Below are 26254 nucleotides of genomic sequence, written 5' to 3'. Positions count from 1 at the left end.
GTGTAGGTACGTTCTATGTTTTACTCATTACGTCAATCATCACCCATTCTCTAGAATTTACATATACATAGTATTACCTAATAGTCTGAACTGGCAATATCTTAAACTATTTGCTACTGAATGGTAAACTTAGTGCTTACTTGCTATTAAATGGATAAATGAAAGAAAAATCAGACCTTCTTATGGGATTTCTAGAAGGAACTCTGAAGAACAGCAACTTAAGTGATGCTTAAAAGCTTATGTTCTAAAGCTTAATGTAAAATTATAGAACCTTAGGTCAGACAAAGTGACATTCTACATATATTTCTTAGTTGAAACACTGTTCAACTCTACAAAACATGAGTGAGAACCAGGAAGTACGTGATGAAAGTTTCTGTGTAAGAAAAGTAAATGTTACTATTTGTACTAACTAAAGTTGTATGATGGCCTTATGGATGGGAAGGTTTCTAAGATCCTTAAAGTTCTATTTATTCTGATCTTAGGCACAATTCTAATATGTCTTATGGTATGGAAATCATATAAAATTCAGAAAATTAGGCACAGCAGAAGAGAAGGGGAGGCAATGATAGCTGAAAGTAGGATACTGAAATACTACAAAAAGTAGACATAAATCTAAAGTGGCAAAAAGTTTGGGACCATATAATATTCAATCAAACTATATTATATGGCTCCGTTTATAGCAGCAGATGTCTTTTCAGTATAATGATCCTGAATGACTAAGAATAATTTCTAAGGATAGAGGAGTCAATGACATATTTTAGGAACAATTTTATTTTAAACAGTTAAAAAGTTTTGGTGCTCAAAATTTGCCTATTCTATATCTCCACCTCCAAAGCTCACAGGTAGCTCAAATTCACCAGTCTGTATCTGAACTCATCAGCTTCCCCTAGTTCCAGTCTGTTTCTTTTTTTGAACTTTATATCATAATAAATTTCTCCCTCATCCATCTCCAGTGACCAAGGCAGAAACATGACAGTCATTCTTGACTACTCCCTGTCTTTTAACCTCATATCCATCTGTTGATAAGATTCTGCTTATACTATTTTCTTTAAAGCTCTCAACACATCTCCTCCACTCTATTTCTGTTAGCACTGCCCTTGTCTCAAGCTTATGTTATTGAAATGGATTCTTCTCTTGGTTTCCCTGGTACTCTAATTCATTCTGCACAGTACTTGCTAAAACCCCAACTATCCCCCCCCAATATTAACATATAAACATGGTGTAGGTGGTCTTTCATGATGAGTTCTAGGCCTACTACTAAACTCTCTCCACTGGTCTCATCTTATTTTATGTCAGTCACATTGAGCTTCTTGTAGTACCTCAAAATTGCTATATTCTTTCAAGCACATACTGCTCATTTTGTATAAAATATACTTGTCAATCTCTCGGAATCTCCTGGCTCACTCATTCTCTTCTATTTCATGTGGCTAATTAATATGCACCTTTCAAAATGTCAAGAAATCTTCCATTATCTCCACTGTTGGCTCTTACTTCACCTTTTTAAAAAATATTATTTATTTTTATTAGAAATGTTACAGGTTTACAGAAAAATCATGCAGAAAATATAGCCCTACAACATTTGAATTCGCTGTCATCGTAACCCTTATGATGCTCAACTGCATCTATGCCCCCCACTTGACTGTGGAAAACTCCAGAAACAGATCTGTGCCTTATCTCCATGTCCCAAGCATCCATTGACAATGTGGGTGCTTAAAAGATGTTTCCTGAAAGAAGGACAGTATAAGCTTTAAGTATCTGAAAAACTCACTTGTATTGAACCAGCTTATTTCCTGACAATATGATAAATGTTAGGTTTTACTTTTGTCATCTGATGAGAATCTTGGGTGTAACTAAAAACAATTATATCTTCAGTTAAAAAAAATAACAAAATATTCAGGATAGCTGGAAAGCTACAAAGCAAACAGCTGAAATAGTTTGATGAAAACAGATTCATGTTACAAACATTTCATGCTACTCTAGGATGAAAAACAAACTAAAAAAATAACCAACCACAACAAGTATTACAGAATTCATTCCAGTTAAAAAACAAAACAAAACAAAACATTGACTGTAGGCAGGGGCAGAAAGTATATACTATGATCCTGGGTCATCTTGTAGTGCCAGGAAATAATAAAACAAAACAAAATCCACAATGATGGAGATAAGTCAAAGGGTCAAAGGAACCAATTGAAAGAGCTTCTAATATTCAAATTTGGAACACCTTGAACAACAAAATGATTTAAATAGCATTAAATTATAACCTGAAGTATAAAATAAGTACCCATAAGTCCATACTGATAAATAAACAAATGAATACATAAATAAGTGGGGGAAAAGAGACAGATCTCCTGGGCAGAACTAAAAATAATTTATAGCATAATTTCCCACCCCTTAAATGTAGTCTGTGAATAGTGACTTCCTTCCAATGAGTAAAGTATGAAAAGAGAGAAAAGGAAGAAGTAATTTTACAGTAGAAAAACATGACAAACACTACTTCACTCAAGTAACCAAAGTTAATATTATCAATGATAAGTCATGTTGAGATCATGTACCCCTGACATAATATGATGAAGATGGTACTGTATCTCCAGTCCTTTTCTCAATTACCTAAAACTCCAGTCTAATCAAAAGAAAAAGATCAGACAAATCCAAAAGAGGAACATTCTATAAAACACCTGATCAGTACTTCTCAAAAGCTTCAAGGTCATTAAAACTAAGGAAAATCAGAGAACCTTTCAGAGTCAAGTGGAGCCTAAGTAGATGATGACTAAATGTAATGTGGTATCCTGAATGAGATCTTGGAACAGAAAAAGTATATGAGGTAAAAGCTAAAGAAATCTGATTAAACTATGGATTTTAGTTAATAATAATTTATCAGTATTGGCTCATTAATTTTAAAAATTTACCATACTAAAGTAAGATGTTAATAGTAGGAGAAACTGGGTTTGGGATATATGGAAATTAACTGAAGTATTTTCACAATTTTTCTGAAAGTCTCAAATTGTTCGAACATAAAAAGGTTATTTAAAAAAAGCACAATGGGGACTTCTGGAAAGATGGCAGACTAGAGTAGTTTGAGATTAGCCCTGCTCCACAGAAAAGTTAGAGAAGGGACAGGAGCGTGACCGAGGCAGCAATTCAGGAGTACGACTGATCTGGGAGAGCCTCTGCACCACATGTGGCAGCCCTGGTTGCAAAGGCTGTGCTGAGAGGGAAATTTATTGCCCTAAATGCCTCTATTAAAAAATAAGAAAGAGCAAAAATTGAGGACATAACAGCAAACCTGGAGGAACTTGAGAAAGAACAGCAAACTAAACCCAAAGCAAATAGGAGGAGAGAAATAACAAAGATTAAAGCATAGATAAATGAATGGGAGAACAAAAGAACAATAGAAAGAATCAATAAAACCAAAAGTTGGTTCTTTGGGAAAATCTATAAAATTGATGGGCCACCAGCAAGACTGACATAGAAAAAAAGAGAGAGGATGCAAATAAACTAATTCAGAAATGAGAAGGAGTGTGTTACCACAGACCCTGAAGATATAAAAGAAATCATAACAGGATACTATGAACAACTATACACCAACAAACTAGACAACTTAGATGAAATGGACAAATTCCTGGAGACACACAAACAAGCTACACTGACTCAGGAAGAAATAGATCTCAACAAACCAATCACAAGTAAAGAGAGTCAATCAGTCATCAAAAATCTTTCTACAAAGAAAAGCCCAGGGTCAGATGGCTTCACAGGGGAATTTTATCAAACATTCCAGAAAGAACTAACACCAAGCCTGCTCAAATTTTTCAAAAAAATTGAGGAAAAAGGAACTCTACCTAACTCATTTTATGAAGCTAATATCATTTTAATACCAAAACTGGGTAAAGATGCTATAAGAAGGAAAACTATAGGCCAATCTCCCAAATGAACATAGATTCAAAAATTTTCAACAAAATATTAGCAAATTGAATCCAACAGCACATTAAAAGAATTAGACACCATGACCAAATGGGGTTTATACCAGGAATGCAAGGATGGTTCAACACAAGAAAATCAATTAATGTAATATAGCACATTAACAATCAAAAGGGAAAAAATCACATGATCATCTTGATTGATGCTGAAAAATCATTCAACAAAATTCAGCATACTTTCTGATAAAAAACACTCCGAATGATAGGAATCAAAGGTAACTACCTCAAATGATAAAGGGAATATATGAAAAACTGATAGCCAGCATTGTACTCAATGGAGAGAGACTGAAAGCCTTCTCCCTAAGATCAGGTACAAGAACAAGGATGCCCACTGTCACCACTATTATGCAACATTGTGCTAGAAGTTCTAGCTAGAACAATCAGGCAGGACAAAGAAATTAAAGGCATCCAAATTGGAAAGGAAGAAGTGAAACTCTTATTACGTGCAGACGATATAGCACTATACTTGAAAGATCCTAAGAAATTTACAGCAAAGTTATTTGAGCTAATAAACAAATTCAGTAAGGTGGCAGGATATAAAATTAATGTGCAAAAATCAGTAACTTCCATACATAAGCAATGACCTAGCTGACGAGTCAGTTAAGGAAAAAATTCCATTCAAAATAGCAACTAAAAGAATCCAATACTGAGGAATGAACTTAACTAGGGACATAAAGGACTTGTACACAGAAAACTACCTAACATTGCTAAAAGAAATCAAAGGAGATCTAAATAGGTGGAAAGACATTCCCTGCTCATGGATAGGAAGGCTAAATATAATTAAGATATCAATTCTCCCCAAGTTGATCTACAGATTCAACACAGTACCAATCAAAATTCCAATAACATACTTTGAAGATTTGGAAAACCTAACTACCAAATTCACCTGGAAGGGAAAGAGACCCTGAATAGCTAAAAGCATCCTAAAACAGATGAACAAAGTGAGAGGAGTAATACTCCCTGACCTTAAAACCTATTATAAAGCCACAGTGGTCAAAACAGCATAGTACTGGCACAAAGAAGCATTGACCAATGGAACTGAATTGAGAGTGCAGAAATAGACCACCAAATCTATGGTCAACTGATTTTTGACAAGGCCCCCAAATCCTCTGAAATGTGACAAAATAGTCTTTTCAATAACTGGGCATGGAAGAACTGGATATCAATAGCCAAGAGAATGAAAGAGGACCCCTAATTTACACCCTACACAAAAATTAACTCAAAGTGGTTCAAAAACCTAAATATGAGAACTAGCACCACAAAGCTTCTAGAAGAAAAGGTAGGGAAACATCTTCAAGACTTAGTAATAGGAGGTAGCTTCCTAAACTTTATACCCAAAGCACAAGCAACAAAAGAAAAAACAGATAAATGGGAACGCCTCAAAATCAAATGCTTCTGCACTTCAAAAGATTTTGTCAAAAAGGTGAAGAGGCAGCCAACTCAATGGGAGAAAATATTTGGAAATCACATATCAGACAAAGGCTTGATTTCCCGTACATACAAAGAAATCATACAACCCAACAACCAAAGAAGAAACAATTCAATTATAAAATGGGCTGAAGATATCAATAGGCATTTTTCTGAAGAGCAAATACAGTTGGCTCAAAAGCACATGAAGAGATGCTCATGTGGCTATAAGGGAAAGGCAGATGAAGACTACAATGTGATACCACCTCACACCTGTAAGAACGGCTGTGTTAAACAAACAGCAAACTATAAATGTTGGAGAGGATGTAGAGAAATTGGGACACTTATGCATCACTAGTGGGAATGTATAATGGTGCAGCCACTATAGAAGACTGTTTGGCGGTTCCTTAGGAAACTAAATATCAAGTTGCTCTATGACCCAGCAATAGCATTACTTGGTATATACCCAGAAGAGCTGGAAGCAATGATGCAAACACATATATATGCATACCAATGTTCATAGTAGCATTATTCGCAATCACCAAAAGATGGAAAAAACCAAATGCCCATCAACAGACGAGTGGATCAACAAAATGTGGTATATACATATGATGGAATATTATGCAGCAGTAAGACAAAATGATGTCTTGAAGCACATGACAAGATGGATGAGGCTTGAGGACATAATGCTGCATGAAGTTAGCTAAACATAAAAGGATAGATATGTTTGAGTCCACAATGGACACTTAAGAACAAATATTGCTTCAGTCCACTTATGTGAATTATCTAGAAGAGGCAAATTCATAGAGAAAGTAAATTCATAGAGACAGAGAGTAGTTACCAGGGGCTGAGAGTGGTGAATTGGGGGTTATTGCTTTATAGGTACAGAGTTTCTGTTTGGGATGATGAAAAAGTTTTGGAAACAGATAGTGGTATTGGTTGAATTCTTAGACTCTACACCAAAAGTATGAACAACAAAAGAAAACACTAGGTAAATTGAACTTTCTCAAAATTAAAAACTTTGTGGATCAAAGGCGTTATCAAGTAAATGAAAAGACAACCTACAGAATGGAAGAAAATATTTGGAGACTATATATTGATATGGTTTTAATATCCAGAATACATAAAGAATTCCTACAACTCAACAACAAAAAGATAAACAAACCAATTAAAAGATAGGTAAAGGATCTGAATAGACATTTCTCTAAAGAAGATATATAAATGGCCAATAAGCACTTGAAAATATGTTCAACATCAGTAGCCACTGGGGGAAAGGTAAATCAAAGCCACAATCAGATACCACTTCACATACACCAGAAGGGCTATTATTTAAAACACGGAAAATAATAAGCATTGGAGAGGGTGTGGAAAAACTGGAACCCCTGGGTATGTAAAATGGAGCAGCTGTTGCAAAAAACAGTTTGGTGGTTCCTCAGAAAAGGTAAATATACAATTACCACATGACCTGGCAATTCCACTTCTAGGAATATATTCAAACGAACTGAAAGCAGGGACTCAAACTGATATTTGTATGAATGTATGCCAAAACTAATGGCTTAGCATTTGATGAGTAACAGAATATTTACATATCCTCAAAATATCTCCTCATAGGGTATTCAACTACAAAAGGGGAAAATGGTAACTATATAATGGGGGAAACATGGCAGCTATCACCTTACCCAGGTTATCAAGGTTAACGCTGTCAGTAAAAGGACAAATCAGTAGTTTTGTGCTTCCTATTATAATGCACTGGGAAGAACATAGCATCCTATCTGTGGTATTCTTGCCAAAAGTGCATAACCTGGATCTAATCATGAGAAGATGTCAGGCAAACCTAATTGTTGATCTTTTACAAAGTAATTGGCCTGCACTCTTCAAATAGTTAACATCATGATATACAAAGAAAAACTGGATTAAAGGAGACTAGAGTGACATGACAACTGAAAGCAATGAATAAACTGGGTTTTTCTTTTGTTAAACTAATATTTTTGATGAAATAGAATAAAGTTTGCAACATTATTATATCAGTGTTAATTTCCTGATTTTGAAAACTGTGTGGTTAATTGAGAGTATCCTTGTTTTAATGTAATATTCTGAAGTATTTAGGGTAAAGGGGAATTATGCCTGCAACTTATTGTCAAGTTGTAAAAATGTGTATACCTATATGTCATCAATATGTATATATGAAGAGAGTGAGAGAAGAGGAGAAATGTAAAATGTTAATATTTGGGGAACTGAATGAAGGACAAAGGACATAGGGGAATTTTTGGCATTAATCTTACATCTTTTCTGTGAGTCTAAAATTATGTCTGAATAAAAATTAAAAGGCAAAAAAGTTTGCCGTGAAATACAGCAGAGAAATGGAGCAGTGAGGGGAATATGGGGTGAAGATAAATTATTTTTTTGAATAGCAGATACCAAAGGATGTTTGCAGGATGATAAGAAGCAAGGGGGTATCTTCCTTAAGGAGGACAGTGGGGTTGGTTGTAGAGCAGTAGTCGAAGGTTTGAAACAAGCTGTTGTAACCTATGGAAAGGCAGAGATGCAGATGGGGGTTGGTGAGTTTTGGTGATGGGAAGATTAAGTTTTTGTGTGGTTCTTCATGCTTAATGAACCAGAGTGGATTTAGAATTTTGAAGTGATATGAGAAGATCTAAAATGGTTTTGGATTGAAAAGTGAACATTTTAGAGAAATCTAATAGGATTGCTATGCAATATTAAGGGTCCATTTGAACTCAGTGTCCATTTATTTAAAGTGAGAAGACAGTCAAATTGTATTTTTCTTCCAGCAATGATCAGAATTTTGGGTGCAGGTACTACGAGTGGATGGAATTTGAGTATTACCAGGTCTGGGTCTTTGCCAGAGAGAGGGAAGGGGAAGGGGGAGTGAGGAGGGGAAGGGGGAAGAGGGAAATGGGGAGGGAGGGAGGAAGGGAGGGAGGGAGGGAGGGAGGAAGGGAGGGAGGAAAGGAGGGAGGGAGGTGGAGAGAGAGTGATACAGGGAATATGTAGTTCACAAGAGCATAATTATGATGCGCCATGTAATCTAACCTGGGTAGGAGAGGAGAAAAGGCACCAAGGTCACTGTCTGGGGGTGAGATTTAATGACTATCTTTCATACTCCAGGTCTGCAACACCTATGCTAGGTAAGTGCTGGAGACACAGAGATGACTTAGGTGTGACCTTTGTCTTTATAGTAAGAAAGAGAAACAAAAAAACAAGTGATAAGATAATTTGTTCAGAGTGCACTATTAAAATAAGTAACCACACAGGAGTATGGGAGAACAGATGAACACCCAACCCATCTTGAAGGGATGGAGATTTAGGGAGGTGCCCTGGAGAAGGCAATGTTGGAGCTAAAGGATGAGAATAGCTGTCTAGGAGAGTGAAGGAGGAATGGCATAATAGGCAGACAGGACTGCATGAGTAAAAGGAAAAAGTAATAGCTTCCTCTGTTAGGAGAACTACAAACTAAGATATTTAATAAAGTGGAGTATAACATTTAAATTGGGGAAGGGTGAGGGACAAGATTGGAGACATCATGGGGCAGATCATAGAATATGTTTACCATTTTGAAGAGCTGTAAAAGTGATGGAGAGCCAATAAAGAGTTTTAAATAGTGCAGAGGCATTGTCAGATCTGTGGTTTTGAACTGTTTTGGTGGCCAAGTGAAGAGGCCAAACTAGTGGCAGAGGCCAACTGGGAAATGTTTTAGCAGACTGCTTGCTCCACATGAGGCAAGGTCAGAAATCTTCGGAATGGAAACAAAGGTGCACAAATAATTGTTTTATGCAGCAAAAATAAATTAATAAAACATTTTTTTTTCTCATGTAAAGAACAAAGGGAAAACGAACGATTATTTTGTGTATGTTTCTCAATTTCTCTACTTATAACTAGGCATACTAGTGCCTGCCCATACTTTCTGGGGGCATTAGGAATATGGATGAGGGTTATAGGTAAAGAGCCTTTGGATTCTAAAAAAGACAGAAATGTAAGTCATGCTGACACTTATACAGATTACTGTATTCTTAGATGTGTCAGGGAATTGATAAGTAGGTTTTCTAACTTAATAAATAAAATTATCCCAATTGTATGCAGTGTCAGTGAAAGAAACATCCATAGCTGAATGAAAAGTTCACTAATCTTAGGTTGCTAAGCAATGTATATAAGAAAACAATTTTGACTCTGTTACTAAGCAAAAAATATTATAAACTGCATTAAGTAATATGTTAGTTTTGGGTTTAAAAATAAGGACGCACTTTTCAGGCAAAGCATTGTGTAAGTATAGATTATACAAACTTGCCATGAAAAGATTATGCTATATAAACCAATTTCATGTGTCAACAGAAGCAACAAGTGGAATCTAGAAGAACTGCTAATTCATTAAACATGAGAATTGAAAGAATCGATTTGTTTTGACTGTAAACAAATAACTCGTTTTATTACACATAAGTATATATAAATTCTTAATTATCTGGTCAATATTCACTCAAAAGGTGCTTAGGTGCACAGAAAATTTTATAACAATATAAACAGCAGAGATAAATATTTTTGGCATCACCTTACTTATAGGAGAAAGATACTCTTTCTTATTTGAAGACCCTAAAATAGGGGTTGGCAAACTATTTCTGTAAAGGAACAGATGGTAAGTATTTTCAGCTTTATAGACCATACACTCCTTTGTCACATCTATTCAACAACCTGTGGCCACAGAGAATATTTATATAAATCAATGTGACTGTGTACCAATAAAACTTAATTTACAAAAACAAGGCCACAGAGTGGAAGTGCTCCATGACCTCTGACCTAAAACACTTACAAAAGCTTTATCAGTTTCTCTTAGATCATAACTCCTACTCAAATGAAATATTAACTAATAGATCATGAGAGGAAGGTCTAAACTACACTGGAAATTTTAAGAAACCTCCTAAAAAGGTTTCCTTCTTTTGTGTTTGTGTGTTGCATTTGTTATAATTAACGCAAGAACATTTTTATAACTCTATTGTTACTATACTACATCATTTACAACAGAGTTCACTGGTCATGCAGGTTTGAAAGTGTTGTGTATCCCAGAAAAGCCATGAGTTTGTTAAATTCAATATTTTAGGGTGGAAACCTTTGATTAGATCGTTTACATGGAGACTGACCCACTCAATTGTGGGAGCGACCTTTTGATTAGATTACTTCTATAGAGATATGACACACCCAATTGTGGGTATGGCCTTTTGATATGATGGAGATGTGATCCCCACCCATTCAAGGTGGGGCTTGATTAGTTTACTAGAGTCCTTTAAAAGGGAAACATTTTGGAGAAAGTAGTTGCTTCAGAGCTGACACAGACAGAGACATTTGGAGATGCAGAAAGAAAATGCAGTGAGGGAGGCTGTATGAAACCAGCAGATGTCAGCCATGTGACTTCCAGGTGACAGAGATGTTTGGATGCCAACAGCTTTTCTTGAGTCCAGGTACCTTTTTCTGGATGCCTTACTTTGGGCATTTTTATGGCCTTAGAATGGTAAACTTGTAACTTAATAAATTCCCTTTATAAAAGCCAACCCATTTCTGGTATATCACATTCTGGCAGCATTTAAACTAAAAAAACTGTATTGTACAGTCCTATTTTTTAAAAAATTTATTCTAGTGACAAATATATGATCTCAAATTTCCCCCTTTTAGCCACATTCACATATATAATTCAGTGCTTTAATTACATTCACAGTGTTGTGCTTCTATCACCACCATCCAAAAACTAAACTCTACAATCAACCCAAATAGATATTCTGTACAATTTAAGTATTATCTCCTACCTAACCCAGCTCCTTGTAACTTTTACTCTAGATTTTGATCCTATGACTTTGCTTATTTTTATTGTAAAATATCAGTGAGATCATACAATATTTTTCCTTTTGCATCTGGCTTATTTCACTCAACATATCTTCAAGATTCATCTACCTTTCACATGAATCAGAACTTCATTCCTTTAGAATGCTGAATATTCCACTGTATGGACATACCACATTTTGTTTCACCATTCATTGGTTGATGGACATATGGGTTGCTTCCATCTTTTGTCAATTGTGAATAATGCCACTATGAAAATTAGTGTGAAAATATCAGTTTGAGTCTCTGCCTTCTATTATTTTGGGTATATACCTAGTAGTGGAGTTGCTGGGTCATACGGTAATTCATTTTCTGAGGTACTGCCAAACTGTCTTCCACAGCAGCTGAATCATTTTACATTGCCACCAGCAGTGAATGAGTATTCCTTTTACTCCACATCTTCTCCTACAACTTGTCATTTTCTTTTTCTTTGTTCTTTTTTTTTTTTAACAGTAGTCATTCTGGTGGGGATACAAATGAAATGGTATCTCATTGTGTTTTATTTTAAACAAATTTTTTATTGCTAAATCTTCACACACATACAGTCTCTACATGGTATACAATCAATCTCATTGTGGTTTTGATTTTCACTTCCCTAATAGCAAATGATATTGAATATCTTTTCATGTGATTTTTAGCCATTTGTATTTCCTCTTTGGAGAAATGTCTATTCAAGACTTTTGCCCATTTTTAATTGGGTTTTTATCTTTCTGTTCAGTAGGGATTATTTTTATATTCTGGATAGTAAAGCCTTATTTGATATGTGATTTCCAAATATTTTCTCTCATAGAGTTGGTAATAGTTTTAATTTCCTAAGTCCTTTGATGTACAAAAGTTTTAAATTTAATCTATTTATTCTTTTTTGCTTGTGCTTTGTATATAAAATCTAAGAACATATAGCCTAGCACAAGATCCTGACAATGCTTCCCTCTAGGCGTTTTTTATAGTCCTGGTTTTTATATTTAGATCTCTGATCCATTTTGACTTAATTTTTTTTATAGGGTATGAGATTGTCCTCCTGTAACATTCTTTTATACATGGATATCCAGTGCTCTCAGCACCATCTGTTGAAGAGGGCAATTGAGTGAACTTGTTTCATTTCTCATCTCCCTTTTGGTCAAGAAGCCTTTATCAAAAACCTTTATCAATTCCACAATGCCGGGCTGAGGCTCCTCTCCAGAAGTCATATCCCACGTTGCCAGAGATTTACACACCTGTAAGTCATGTCTCATATAAAGGGGAGGGCAGTGAGTTTAATGCCAAGTTGGCTTCTAGAGAGAGGCGACATCTGAGCAATCAAAGAGATTCTCTGTGGTTGACTCTTAGGTATCCTTATAAGTAGGCTTAGCTTCCTAGCAGGAATGAGTTTCATAAGGGTAACCCCAAGATTGAGGGCTCAGCCTATTAAATTGGTAGTCTCCAATGCTTGTGAGAATATTAAGAATTTCCCATGGGGTAAATCTGATATTTCCACATTTTTTCATAGTCCCTCAGGGGCCTTGCAAACACTTATTTATTCTCTGCCTAAATTACTCTGGGGCTGTGTGCAGGTTTGAAAGGATGTATGTACCTTAGAAAAGCCATTTTTAATCCTAATCCCATTTTGTAAAGGCAGCTGCTTCTACTAATCCCTATTTGGTACTGTATGTTTGAAACTTTAATTAGATCATCTCCCTAGAGTGAGATCAATCAAGAATGATTGTTAAGCTGAATTAAGTAGAGATGTGTCTCCACCCATTCTAGGTGGATCTTGATTACTTTAATCCTATAAAAAGAGGAAACATTTTGGAGAAAGAAGGAGATTAGGAGAGAGTAGAGAATGCTGCAGCACCACGAAGCAGAGTCTACCAGCCAGCGCTTTGGGGATGAAGAAGGAAAAACGCCTCCTGGGGAGCTTCATGAAACAGGAAACCAGGAGAGAAAGCAGATAATGCTGTGTTTGCCAGGTACCTTTCCAGCTGAGAGAGAAACCCTGTGTTCACTATGTGCTTTTTCACTTGAGAGAGAAACCCTGAATTTCATTGGCCTTCTTGAACCAAGGTATCTTTCCCTGTATGCCTTTGATTGGACATTCCTATAGACTTGTTTTAATTGGGACATTTTCTCAGCCTTAGAACTGTAAACCAGCAATTTATTCAATTCCCCTTTTAAAAAGCCATTCCATTTCTGGTATATTGCATTCCAGCAACTAGCAAACTAGAACAGGCTGTCGATATCAAGGCATTACAGTTATCTGTACACAGTGAGAGGTTTTTGCAGTCTCCTTTTCTGTACAGTTGATCCTTCAGGATGCATTTGAATGATTTAATCTCTTGTATTTGGTCTGTTGAGATCCTCTATTTCTCCTACTGTCAGTGCAGGCCATTTGCTCTAGTTTGCTAGCTGCTGGAATGCAACACACCAGAGATGGATTGGCTTTTAATAAAAGGGGATTTATTTCATTAGTTCTTCAGAGGAAAGGCAGCTAACTTTCATCTGAGGGTCTTTCTTATGTGGGAAGGCACAGGATGATCTCTGCTGGCCTTCTCTCCAGGCCTCTGGGTTCCAATAACTTTCCCCAGGGTGATTCCTTTCTGCATCTCCAAAGGCCTGGGCTGAGCTGCGAGTGCTGAGATCAGGTATGCTGAGCTGCTTGGGCTGTGCTACGGTTGTGCTCTCTCATTTAAGCACCGACCATTAAGTCAAACATCATTTCACTGCAGCAGGCAGGACTCCTAGCTGACTGCAGATGTAATGAGCAACAGATGAGGTTCACAACAGAACTAGGTGCCTTCACCTGGCCAAGTTGACAACTGAATCTAACTACCACACAATTCATGTGTTTTCAGGAATTTGTACATTTATCTAGGTTATCTAATTTGTTGGCATACAATTTGTTCATAGTATCCTCTTAGGCTTGCAGTTGGTAGTAACGTCCACTCCCCCACCTACATTATTTTTTATTTTATTTATTCGTATCTTCTCTCTTTTTTTCTTTGTCAGTCTAGCTAAAGGTTTTGTCAATTTTACTGATCTTTTCAAAGAACCAACTTCTGGCTTGTTAATGTTGTCTATTTTTTTGTATGTTGTGTGATGGGGATCACATTTCATTCTTTTCCCATGTGAGCATCCACTATTACAGCACCCTTTGTTGAATTATTTTTGGGGTGGGGGGGTGTAGGTATTGCATGGGCTGGGAATCGAACCTGGGTCTCCCACAGGGCAGGCAAGAATTCTATCATTGAACTGCCCTTGCAACCGTCTCTATTGCTTTTTTTTTTTGTATGGGCAGGCACCAGGAATTAAACCTGGGTCTCTGGAATGGCAGGTGAGAACTCTGCTGAGTCACCACAGCCTGCCCCTTCTAGTATATTTTCAATCTCCACTGTTGTGCCTTTCATCCCCATAATCCTTGTAATTTTTTAAAATAAATTTTCTAAATCTTCTTTATGCTCTCTTCTTAATATATCTTTTCTATGTCCACCATTAGTTTATTTCTATCCATATTTGCCTTCATCTCCTTGAACTGACTTAGGAGATTAGTTCGAACTTCTCTGATTAGTTATTTCAAATTCTGTGTCTCCTCTGAAGTTTTAATTTGTTCCCTTGACCAAGCTATATCTTCCTGTTTCTTAGTATGGCTTGAAATTTTTTGCTTTATGTATCTGATTATTTTGATAACTGAAGTCAATTTCTCCCTCTTGCCTGGGTATTTATTGCTGATTGGTATAGAAATCAACAAAGTTAAGCTATAGTAAACTTTTAGCTTGATAGTAAAATGTTTATTTCCATGCAGAGTGATAGTTTTATTTTCAAACTAATAAATAAACTTTAAAATCTGCTTTGAAGCAGTGAAGATGACATCTTCCAACTGCCTTGTGGAATTAAATGTTTAATCGTGCTGGACCCAGCTAGCTTAAGGATTTTCCCACTTGAAAGCCAAGATTGCTGCCTGTATAACTATAGCAAAATCATCTTTTGCCATCCTGCTTGCAAAAACCAAATACTGACAAGATTTTTCATAAAATTCCTACTAGTCTTTTGTCTTAGATATCCCATTCTAGATGACTCCACTACTACTATGAACAGGACCAGTTCTGAGGTAACTACTATTTCAAAGATGCCATCAAATATTACATTAGAGTTAATTTGTGGTTTAGCTGGTTGATAATTTTTAAGTAGCTGATTTTTTTTCTGAGAAGGAAAAAAATCTGCAAAATAAGAATATATCTTCAGTTCATTTAGAATACAGGATCCAGGGTAAAAGAATTTTTTGTTGAACTTGAATTGCTCCCATCCTTTGATACTTCCCTACTCTCTTCTCAAAGAAGTTGGTCTTCCCTTCCAGTGAAATAATTCTCCTAAACATCAAATGGATTTTCTACTCTGAAAACTTTACTGAAACCCTGTTCCAGTATGTCTGTCTGGCCACAAATTCAATAAACTGCTTCATTAAAGTGCAAATCATTCTAAGCTCACAGGTAAGGTATCCACAGAAACTCTTGTTCTATTCTAATGGCATTGATAATAATTTCTTTTACTCTGTTTGAATGTTTGTGAGGCAGACGCTTGAACGTCAGGCAAAGTAAATCCCCATTTCTACTAATAAGTTCGGAAAATATGAGGTCAGACATCAGTACTTGTTTCTTGAACCAGGAGATTGATGCAAAAGATCCAGAAAAGAAGATTCCTCCTACTGTGGCAAAGCCACAACACATTCTCCATAGCTTCTTTTTCCCCAATAAATGCAAGGCTCAGTCTGCCTTCTTTACACAGGCATTGTTTCAACTGCATTGAAGAGAAATACCCTTTCTTTGGAATCTTCAATGTAAGTGTCAATAAGGAGTCAATACATTTCAGAATGTGTATTTTTCATGACAATTTGGAAGCCATAGGGACAGAGGGCTTCTGTAATCTGAACTTCTTCGCTAAATTGCTCCACCAACTTTTCATCTAGTATGCCATCACTTGCTGTAAAGAAAGCCAGAACATGTGATATAAAATATCTCTTCTCAGGCTTCAGGGCTTCCCAGTACTGAATGTCCTTGGAAAGATCCACCTTCTCAGTTGTCCAAAGGGAAGCCTCAGCTCTCTTATATATCTGCCAAATATCATGGTAATTGATTGGAAAGATGACAGAGCAGTGGGGATTTTCTCTCAGTAGTGGTTCATCTTCTACACTGGGGGCAGGTACTTTAACTTTAGTTTTCTCCAACCTGGTGGACTCTGGAAAGATCTTTCTGACACTCTTGCTGGCCAGGATGTGGGTGCTGCTGTGGGATGGGGGGTATGTTCTCCTTCAGGGGCAACAGCTGGAGCTGCTGTTTGTCTGCCAGGGAGGCCAAGGGGACATGGACAGAAAGAATGGTGGTGGCAGGGACAAGTTGGTGTTAGCCTTTAAATTAGTTTTGATGAAATTTTTAGGTTGAAAGTTAAAGCCCAAACTATTCTTTTTACTTCATTCATTTTCTATTTACTCTGGAAAGTTTTGCTGTTGAACTTACTAATAGAAAATAATAGTAATAATAACACCTCAATACAATTTATTGAGTCTTAACACAGAATAAATTTTGAACTTCTAAGCATGGTACTTATGGTACTGCAGATCTTCCTTCAGCTTTCTTCCCAGCTTTCCCACTGTATCCTGCTATAAAACATAAGCTTAGACACAATGGCCTTTCATCCTTAGTTGTGTGTGTTCCTGAGGTTAGGGTGAATACACTCACCACACATCTCTGCCTCCCGAAATCCCTCTCATCTGTGATTTTTATGATTCCTTGTCTTGTTTTTGTTATTGGTGAATTTGCCTTTCTCACTAGACATCCTTGAAGACTGGGATAATATTGTATTCAGCTTGGTATTCCTCCCAGTATCTAGCTCAATACCTTGAACTGAGCAAAAGCTCCATATTCCTAAAACTCCTTTAACATGAAACCATCCAGGAACATGTAAGCATTTGCGGTCCCACAAAAACTGCTGAGGAGTATATGGTTCATGAAGGCTGTAGGGACATTCATATACAGAAGAATATGTTATTGATCACAGTAGATGGCAAAAGGGTGAAAGTTTCCAGGAAAACCACTTTGTGTGAAGACTTACTGAAATGAAACACAAACTTTTGGAAGTGGATGGTAAATAAATTTTACCTTTCACAGCACTATCCTACCATCAATTAAGAGGAAAGTGAAACAAGATGGGGAAGGAGAAATGAAGGAAAATACTGTCAGGCTTCTTCTGAAAAAAAGATTTAAGTTGTAGAAAACTAAAGGATCCCAAGGAGAGAGGAAAGCTCGGCAATAACATGGGCTTCCCTAGTTTCAGTTTCCTCAACTATCCCAACTTGCTCCAACCCTACTAGCTATTTATTTCCCATGCCCTTTGATGTTAGTAGTTTTTAAATATCTTGCCAAAGAGTGTTATTTACATTTATACATATAGTATTCTATACTTTAACTACCTTCCATAGCATCAGTAAGGTTTAATATTATTTATATACACTGAGTATAAAGGATACAATTTCAAAATATGTAATCTCCCCGGAATTCTGGGAATTTTTACTATTAATTAAATGTGTGAGAATAGCATAACCAGAGGCAAAACCTCTGATGATTCTTCTTAAACTAATTCTCAAATGTTGGTATTTGCTAGAGTTCTATGCTCAGGTCTCTTTCTTCTTTCTCAATACAGTCTTCCTTGACATTCCCATTAACTACTAGGCTCAACTATCATCTTTGTATACATGATTGTTTAGACTGCATCTGCAGACTACCTTTCAAACCTCTAAGTCTTCTTTTCCTAGGAGACCTGATGTTCCTTTGAACTTCATCATATTTATAAATAAATTCATTATATATGCTTCTCCTTAAAAATAAAAGAATGCACACCACTCTTCCTTTGGTCCCTATCTTGATAAAAAGCATTACTATCTACTTAGTCAATCAAACTAGAAACTTAGAGTTATTTTAAACATATACTTTTTCTCATTCTCCATATCTTGTTGACTCTGCCACCTAAATATCTCTCAAAATGAAATTTCAGAACTCCAGGGACAAAAGATTTCACAAGTTTCCAGAAGAAAAAAGAAAACAAAACAGATCACGTACAAAAAGGACCAGGAACCATAAGACAGGCCTTGCAACTGAGAACTAACTGCTTGTGCCTACTCACTTTTTTATATATAGAACACTGAACTGTTATCCAGATGTCTTTCCTTGTAATTAATTGCAAAGGAATAGATAATCTTGTGACCTAGTGCCTACCTATTATCCTGCTCTTTTAATTTAGTGGTCTTATGATCCTGCAAACAATACCTCATGTTTAATAATGAGGCAACCTAAGCCATTCCACCTCAGTTCTGGTTTTTCTTCTTTTAGATAAAACCAGTTTCAGTCAGAATTGGGCCTCTAGGCATGTGTAATAATACTGTAGTTACTTAACCTGTAGTAACCTACAGCTCATTACAATACTGAAACTCATGCCCATCGTGTCAAGGCTGCCATTTTTGTACATGCATTCTATGACTGGGTATATAACCTGTCTGCACATGCTCTACCAACATTCCACCCCAGTTTCTGTCACCTCAGACCACTGTACTCATTATTATAATCACACCTTTACCAGAATTCTATAAGACTCTCAGAGTCTCTCCAGTTGGGAGAAACAGATCTAAGGCTTGGCTTTTTGCCTCCCGTTTCCTTACACTGTGCTCTGTAATAAAGCTCTTCCTGTCTTTGAAGCCCTGGTGTCACAGACTGGCTTTTGTGTGTATTAGGGAGCAAACCTGGATCAACAACAGCCTTGTCAACAAGCAAAAATGGAAGCTAAAGCATCACCTTCAAATTTCTGTGAGTACACAATTTTCATTCAATGGTGAGGCTAAAATAATGACATTTTTAGACATTCAAAATTTAAACTTATTTATCTCTCATGTACTCTTGCTCAGGAAATTATGGTTATTAGGTGTAATATGCTCTACCAAAAGAAGGGAGGTAAACCACAAAAGTAGCAAACGTGGAATCCAGGAAAGAGGGCAACAACACAGAAAAGAGGCAAAGGGGAACTCCAGAATGAAGATGAATAATGGCTACATAGTCATATAATGTGATGTAATAAAAAATATGATATATTTATATCAGAAGTATGGAGTTAAGAAAGGAGTTAGGAGAGAAAAGAGAGCTCAGTTCTTGTCTTTCATATTAGAAAGTGAACAATAATTATCCACACTGAAAATTCAAGAAATAGCTACCTAAATACTGCATTTAGAAATGTGAAGGTGAATATTTAAGAAATAGCTAAAGGAATTGAATTCTTGGAAAATGGCCCTAGGGGCCTGCTGTTTTTCCATTATAAACCTTGTGATACTGTACTATTTGACTTTAAAATTATGTATATGTAAAATGTTAATAAAAATGAAAATACAACCTTGAAATCCCACTCCTGGGTGTATACCTGAAAGAAATAAAAACAGGGACTCATACTAAATATTGATACACCAATGTTTATAGCAGTATTATTCACAATAGCCAAAAAGGAGGAAGCAACTCAAGTGTCTATCAACAGATGAATGGGTAAACAAAATGTGATATATATATATATATATATATATATATATCATGGAATATTATTCTCCATAAAAGGGAATGAAGTTTTGATAAATGCTGCTATATAGATGAACCTTGAAAACATTATGCTAGGTTAAACAAGCCAGACACAAAATCACACAATGTACTATTTCACTTATATATATCTAGAAGAGGTAAATTCATAGAGACATAAAGTAGACTAGAGGGACTGGGGGCTGAAGGGAGAGGAATTGGGAGTTATTAATAGGTAAAGAGTTTCTATTTTGGGGTGATGAAAAAGTTTTAGAAATAATGGTGATGGTTGCATAATATTGTGAATGTAATTATGCCACTCAATTACATACTTATAAATAGTCAAAATGTCAAACTACAAAACATCAACTACATTTTACTATATTTTATATATTTTACCACAGTAAAATAAAAATCACCAGTGGAGGAAGGAATCTTCTTAAACAGAAATAAAAAAATTACGGACTTAATATGATTACCTTCTCTTATAAAGCATTATAGTGTCTACCTTGTGTTATAGTTATGATCATATCAACAAAGACTCTCAGAACTGAAAAGAGCTCTAGACATCTAGCCCCATTTAAAAATTCTGCAATGATAAATCTGAGGTCTAGAGAGATTGAATGGCTAATCTAAGCTCATGACAGTATAAATGTGACTAGAATCCACATTTCATTGTTCTATGTTTAGTGCTTCTCAAATTGATTACGCATAAAGAATATAATGGAAGGGCACGTTATGGTGTGGTATGTCTGGTAGTCCCACAGTAATTAAAACAAAATTGTGTGTATATATCTTTTTCCCTTCAGCCTCCTGTTACCCAATCACTTGAAAGGAAAAGGAAAAATATGTATTTGCTTCCCAATATTGCTGGAACTATGCCTAAGTGCCTTTTCTATTACAGGCTGCAAGTGCACAGGCAGGTAGCAAGGAATCAAATTTAAATAAGATTCTAAATAAATCTGTGGTCACAAAATTAGAGTAAGGAAGATATGAACGATGGTTAAAACATTATGGGGCATATAGAGCTGGTGTGATAGGTTGCACCTGCTGAAAAGATAGGGGTGAGATCTCTGTTACTGTAATTTAAGAAAAGCATTCTTCAATCCAATTACAGCTCTGGTTCTATCAACTTTTTCTTCTCCTGATCTATCTATTACCTTTTTAGGCTCAGCCAATGCTGCTGCTAAAATGCCAAAACTGGAGGGGATACAGATGAGTCATTCATTGGCCACTGTCTCATTGTCTGGATAAGGAAATTGAAGGCCAAAGGGATGAAGTAATTTGCTCAAGACCAAATATCTACAGTGGAGCCAGGACAAAGATCCAGTTTCACTGACACCAAGGTTAGTGTTCTTTACAATTAAATTGGTGCCCAAATCTCACCTCTCACCTAAAATGAGGAATTGAGGCCCAAAGATTTAGCCAAGTTACAGAACTAATTATTAGTAATTAAGGTCTAGAACCCAATTTTTTACCTCCTGGAGAAAAATAAAGTTGTCAATGATTTGACTAGAAAATGTACAATTTGCCCTACAAACCAACATCTGATTTTATATTTTCAAGCCGCAGTTGGTCAGAGGTGTTCTAAGAACATTCCTTCCCTGTTGTTTTTGTAAAAAATCTACTTTGGGAGGTCTTCAGGTTTCTACTCTCAAACATACGTCTGGACACAAACCTTTTTCCCTGGAAGCCTCAGCCCTAGAAAGATAAACAGAGGCTGAGCCTTTCATCTCATTTTTCTAAGGGCTTTGACTTCTAGGAAATGATTAAAAAATTCTATGCAGAGAAATGTGGACAATATTTAATCTGTAGGTCACCGTTTTATTTTAGAATTTTCTGCAAAGATATGAAATGACCAATTTTTTTTCATCTGTTCATCTCAAGTAACTTGCAAATGCTTTCTTTTTGAAGAGCAACCATTTGTTACTTTGTCACTGTTACTATGGAGATGTTGCTTAATCTTGAAGTCCTGATTTGAATACTGTGAATTTGCATTTGTTTAATTTCCAAATGGCATATCAAATACTGCCATTTAAGAGACAGAAATTAGTTTGCAGCATAAAATTATTCATAGAATTATATCGGGTCATTACTGTAGTGAGCTAAAATCCAAATATGAATTATATGAACAGAAATTCCGTTTTAAATTACAACCAGCTGTATTTTAAGTCTATTCAAAATGTCTGAGAATATAATGAGTTCTTTTCACACCTTCAGAAAAAATGCTTGAAAGCTCATTTTTAAATTAAACATTTTAAAGCCAATTTCTAGATTCAAGTGAAACAGTGAAAGCCATAAACAATGATCAGTTAATGTATTTTAAACATTATTATACGGTGCTTTTAAGGAAAGAACACATATTCAGTGGAAAAGGGCCATGAAGTCATAACATAAAATGCGTAAAACAATGTTTTTAATGACTTGGAAGAAGGACATTTGGATCCCCAGCTCTCTGTTTATACAACAGATGTCCATGCAAAACTGCATAATGCATTGTGTGATCCTCTGCAGACCACCCAAAGTAAAATAATTCTAAATCTTCACAGGGGACCCTTCTAATCAGGACTACTCTGGGGCAGGGATTAAATGTGTTAATATAATTTATAGTAAGGGAAATCAAGAAGTACAAATATACTAAGAAAAGTCCAAGTCTTGAGGCATGCCATAGGGAAAGCAGACAATTTGTGTCAAGGTCAACTTACTCTTTTTATTCCTGGCTCCTTTGTTTCTATACTAATTGACTATAGCAAAGCTACCCAAACTTTAATGTACATATAAATCACCTAGGAATTCTGTTAAAACACAGATTCTGGTTCTTAATTACTGATCCACAAAATTACAAAATATAATGAAAAATATTTTTGTCTAAGGACCAAGTTTCAGGGAAGCAAGGCAGCAACAGACCAACAGACAACTAGCAAGTGATGGGACAGTCCAGAATGCTCTGTTTCTACCACTCATCATACTTGTGGTTATTTTACATGCAAGCTTTATCTCCCTTACCAGATGAGAGCAGAGACACTATTTGACACATCTTTTAATCTTTACCAGTCCACAGCATTTCCTTTGAATAGGACAGCTAGTCAACAAATGTTTACTAACAGAATTAATCTGTAACAGAAGTGTAATAAAATATTTCTGATAAAAATGGAGATGTTAAAATATAGGCATACCCTAGAGATATTGCAGGTTCATTCCAGACCACTGCAATAAAGTGAGTATCACAATAAAATGAGGAATTTTTTTGGTTTCCCAGTGTATATAAAAGTTATGTTTACACAATACTGTAGTCTATTAAGTGAGCAAAAGCATTATATCTAAAAAAACAATGTACAGACTTCCAGCAAGATGGCGAAATAGGAGAGGCTGAGTTGACCCTATGTCTGTACAACAACGAGAGATTCAATAGAAAAATGACCAAGACAGTAGTTCCAAGGTACGAATGATTATAGAGGGAGGTCTTCTATCCTACATAGGGAGGTCCTTGGAGAAAAACTGGAGAAACTGGGATAGAGAGAACAGGGTGAATGTACTTGGTCACAACTCTGCCTACCCCCGCAGCTGGCTTGGGAAGATTTTCCATTCAGCTCAGGGGCTGGCAGTTCCTGTGGTGAACTTGAAAGATAATAGACACAGTTTTCCTGTGCACAGACTCCACTTAGTCAAGGTATAGGGCCTACTGCCCGCCCCTGTGACACACTGCTGTGGGTATCGTTCTTTTTGGCAAGGAACTGAGGAGGAGGGGAAGATGTAGAGTGTGCCGGCTCATATCCAAGCACTGTAATAGATCTGCTTGAGTCCTGATACACTCCCCTTCTTCCATGCAGGCCCAGAGACCGCAGGTTTGTATGAACAGAGAGGTGAGGCTGAAGAAGTCAGCTGAGCTGAGCACCATGACTGGCTGCTAGATACTGCACCTGCATTCAGGGACAGGTGGGCCTAAGGCGACAAGAAGATTCAAGAGTGCCATTTGCTGTGGAGAAGCGGAAAGTGCAGTCTGACAAATTGCCTACCTGCCTAGCTCTCAAATAAAGCAGAATTGCTTAAGTAGAACAGCAATTCTCCCTTGAGATTAGGGATTTCCTTTGAAGAGGAAGGACCGAGAAAGCAAATTCAAAAGGTGATCTTCAAAGCTAATACAAGTCGATTCAAAATCTTAGATGATGGAAGGAAATAAATCTGTAAAATAAACTTATTAAGACATTAAAATGCCCCATCTACAAGAGAAGATCATAAAGCATGTGAAGATGCAGGCAAATATAGATCAGCTAAATGACCAAATTAAATTACCTGAAGGGACAGAGAATTTGGAACAGCTAATTGAGGTTGTTCATAAGGACTTAAAGGATATCTAGAAGACACTGGAGCAGTATAAAGAAGGATTTAAAGAACAGAAAAATAATCAGATATCACAGAGAAGAAATATACTGTATATCAAATTAAAAGTATATAAGAGACTCATAACAGTAGGCTTCAAGAGGTAGAAGAAAGAATATGCAAATTAGAAGACAGGACATTTGAACTTGTGTGTTCAAAAGAACAAATGGCAAGAGAAATGGAAAAAATACAACCTGATCTCAGGGAAATACCATAAAGTCACAAAAAACCCATAAAGCATACAAATATAATAATTACTGGTGTCACAGAAGGAGAAGAATAAAGAGATAGGATGGCTAGTTGAAGATATAATGGGGGAAAATCTCTGAACCCTTATAAAAGACATAAACATCCCTAACCAAACATGCTCAAATAGAATAAATCCAAATAGTCTACTCTAGCACACAATCTTGTCAGAAGAGAGGGAGAGATTAAAATCTTCGCAGATAAGCAATGGCTGAGAGAATTTGGCAACAAGAGACCTGTCCTATAAGAAATACTAAAGGGAGCTCTGGCGACTGAAAAAAGACAAGAGAAGGAAGTCTGGAGGAAGGTACAGAATTGAAGAGTATATAGCAAGGGTAATTTAAAGGATAAAAAATGATAGAGGGAAAAGAATATATAAATCTGACAAATAAAAACTATAGGAAGCTAGAGTAATAGTAGATGAAATAGCATCCTGAAGTAAAAAACTCGAAAATGTTTAGTAAGAAGTTATTATTATAGCAAAGTTGATTATTTGTATTAACTTTATACTTGATATTTTGAGAATGTAGTTTTAATAGCTAATCAAATGGTAGTTAAGGTAGTGTTTAATATTTAGAATTTAAGAAACTTTGATATTTGCATCTGTAGACTTTTTTCCTTGCTTTAATTTTAAATTGGTTTATGAAACATTTTGTACAAACACAGGCTTATAATGATTATTTAGATATTTTATTTAAATATGCCATGGATAAGCTAACTAAGATATTAATTTTGGTCGTTCTAAGTGTATTGTTTATTTTCTTAGATAAAAATATTTAAATAGATAAATAATAAAAACAATGTACATACCCTAATTAAAATGTGACACAAACATGAAAATGAGCACATGGTATTGGAAAAATGTCACAGACAGAATTGCTCAAGGCAGGGTTGCCACAAAACTTTATAATTGGTAAAAAATGCAATATCTGTGACATGCAGTAAAACAAACAGCAATAAAATGAGGCATGCCTGTAAATACTGTATCAGAACTGGGTCTTAACGTTGGCTTTGCTCTAAGTTGACTGCCTAGGTTAAGTCAGTCTCTCAGTTTTGGTTTTCTGATCTCTCACTTGAGGGTAGTTGGGCTAGAAGCTCTTGGATTTCTTCTAACTCTAGAATTTTAGGTTTAGTATACAGATATGAACCAGCTATTAATTATTTGGTTTCTCTTTTCCATTATACAAATTATTTGACAGTTGTACTTAAGATATCAATTCAACATGTTTTCTCAGTATTTATCCAGGAGGCTAGTTTAAAAAAACACTGATTTCCCCTATTCCCAAACTGAGCTCTCAACTATCTGGGTTCAGAAGTAGTATGGATATACAGATAAGTAAAATACATATATAAACCTAAAGATTCATTTTTGACTTCACACATGCAGAATAATGAACTGACCTTTTTTATTACCCTAGCAGACATTGAAGTATTAGCCAAACATTAATACCTCTAGTAAGAAAAAAATGTCCATGTAGTGACCACCAAGAGGGTTCAGGAAAAGAATCAGAAGATCTATATTAGAAATTTGATTCTTGGACCACTAACCAAATTACTATTACCAAAATGGTGACAGGATCACTTTTTGCCTTAGAGCCTAAATAAAGATAATTTTTTTAGGTTTCTCTAATGTAATATTTTACTAATGAAAAGAACAAGCCCATTTATTTACTAAAATCATTTCTCCTCTTCTGCAAAGTTTTATTATTCCATATCAATGGCTCCGATAGATGTTCTGAACAAACAGCCACACCGAAAAACTAATTAGAAATGGTTATGTTTACTGGGATATGT

The 26254-nt window shown here is 35.9% G+C and overlaps 1 protein-coding gene and 1 pseudogene across 3 annotated transcripts in view; both read right to left on the bottom strand.

The window, feature by feature from the left end:
- BCAP29 (B cell receptor associated protein 29) overlaps nt 1-26254 on the bottom strand; it is a 120539-nt gene that overhangs the window by 11996 nt on the left and 82289 nt on the right. The gene's annotated exons all lie outside the window — the stretch shown is intronic.
- Nucleotides 8786-16627, bottom strand: LOC143679294 (ribonucleoside-diphosphate reductase subunit M2 pseudogene; annotated as a pseudogene).

Source organism: Tamandua tetradactyla, chromosome 1 (assembly GCF_023851605.1).
Source record: "Tamandua tetradactyla isolate mTamTet1 chromosome 1, mTamTet1.pri, whole genome shotgun sequence".
Classification (NCBI taxonomy): Eukaryota; Metazoa; Chordata; class Mammalia; order Pilosa; family Myrmecophagidae; genus Tamandua; species Tamandua tetradactyla.
The sequence above is the reverse complement of the archived record's forward strand: the minus strand, read 5'-3'. Positions and strand labels throughout refer to the sequence as shown.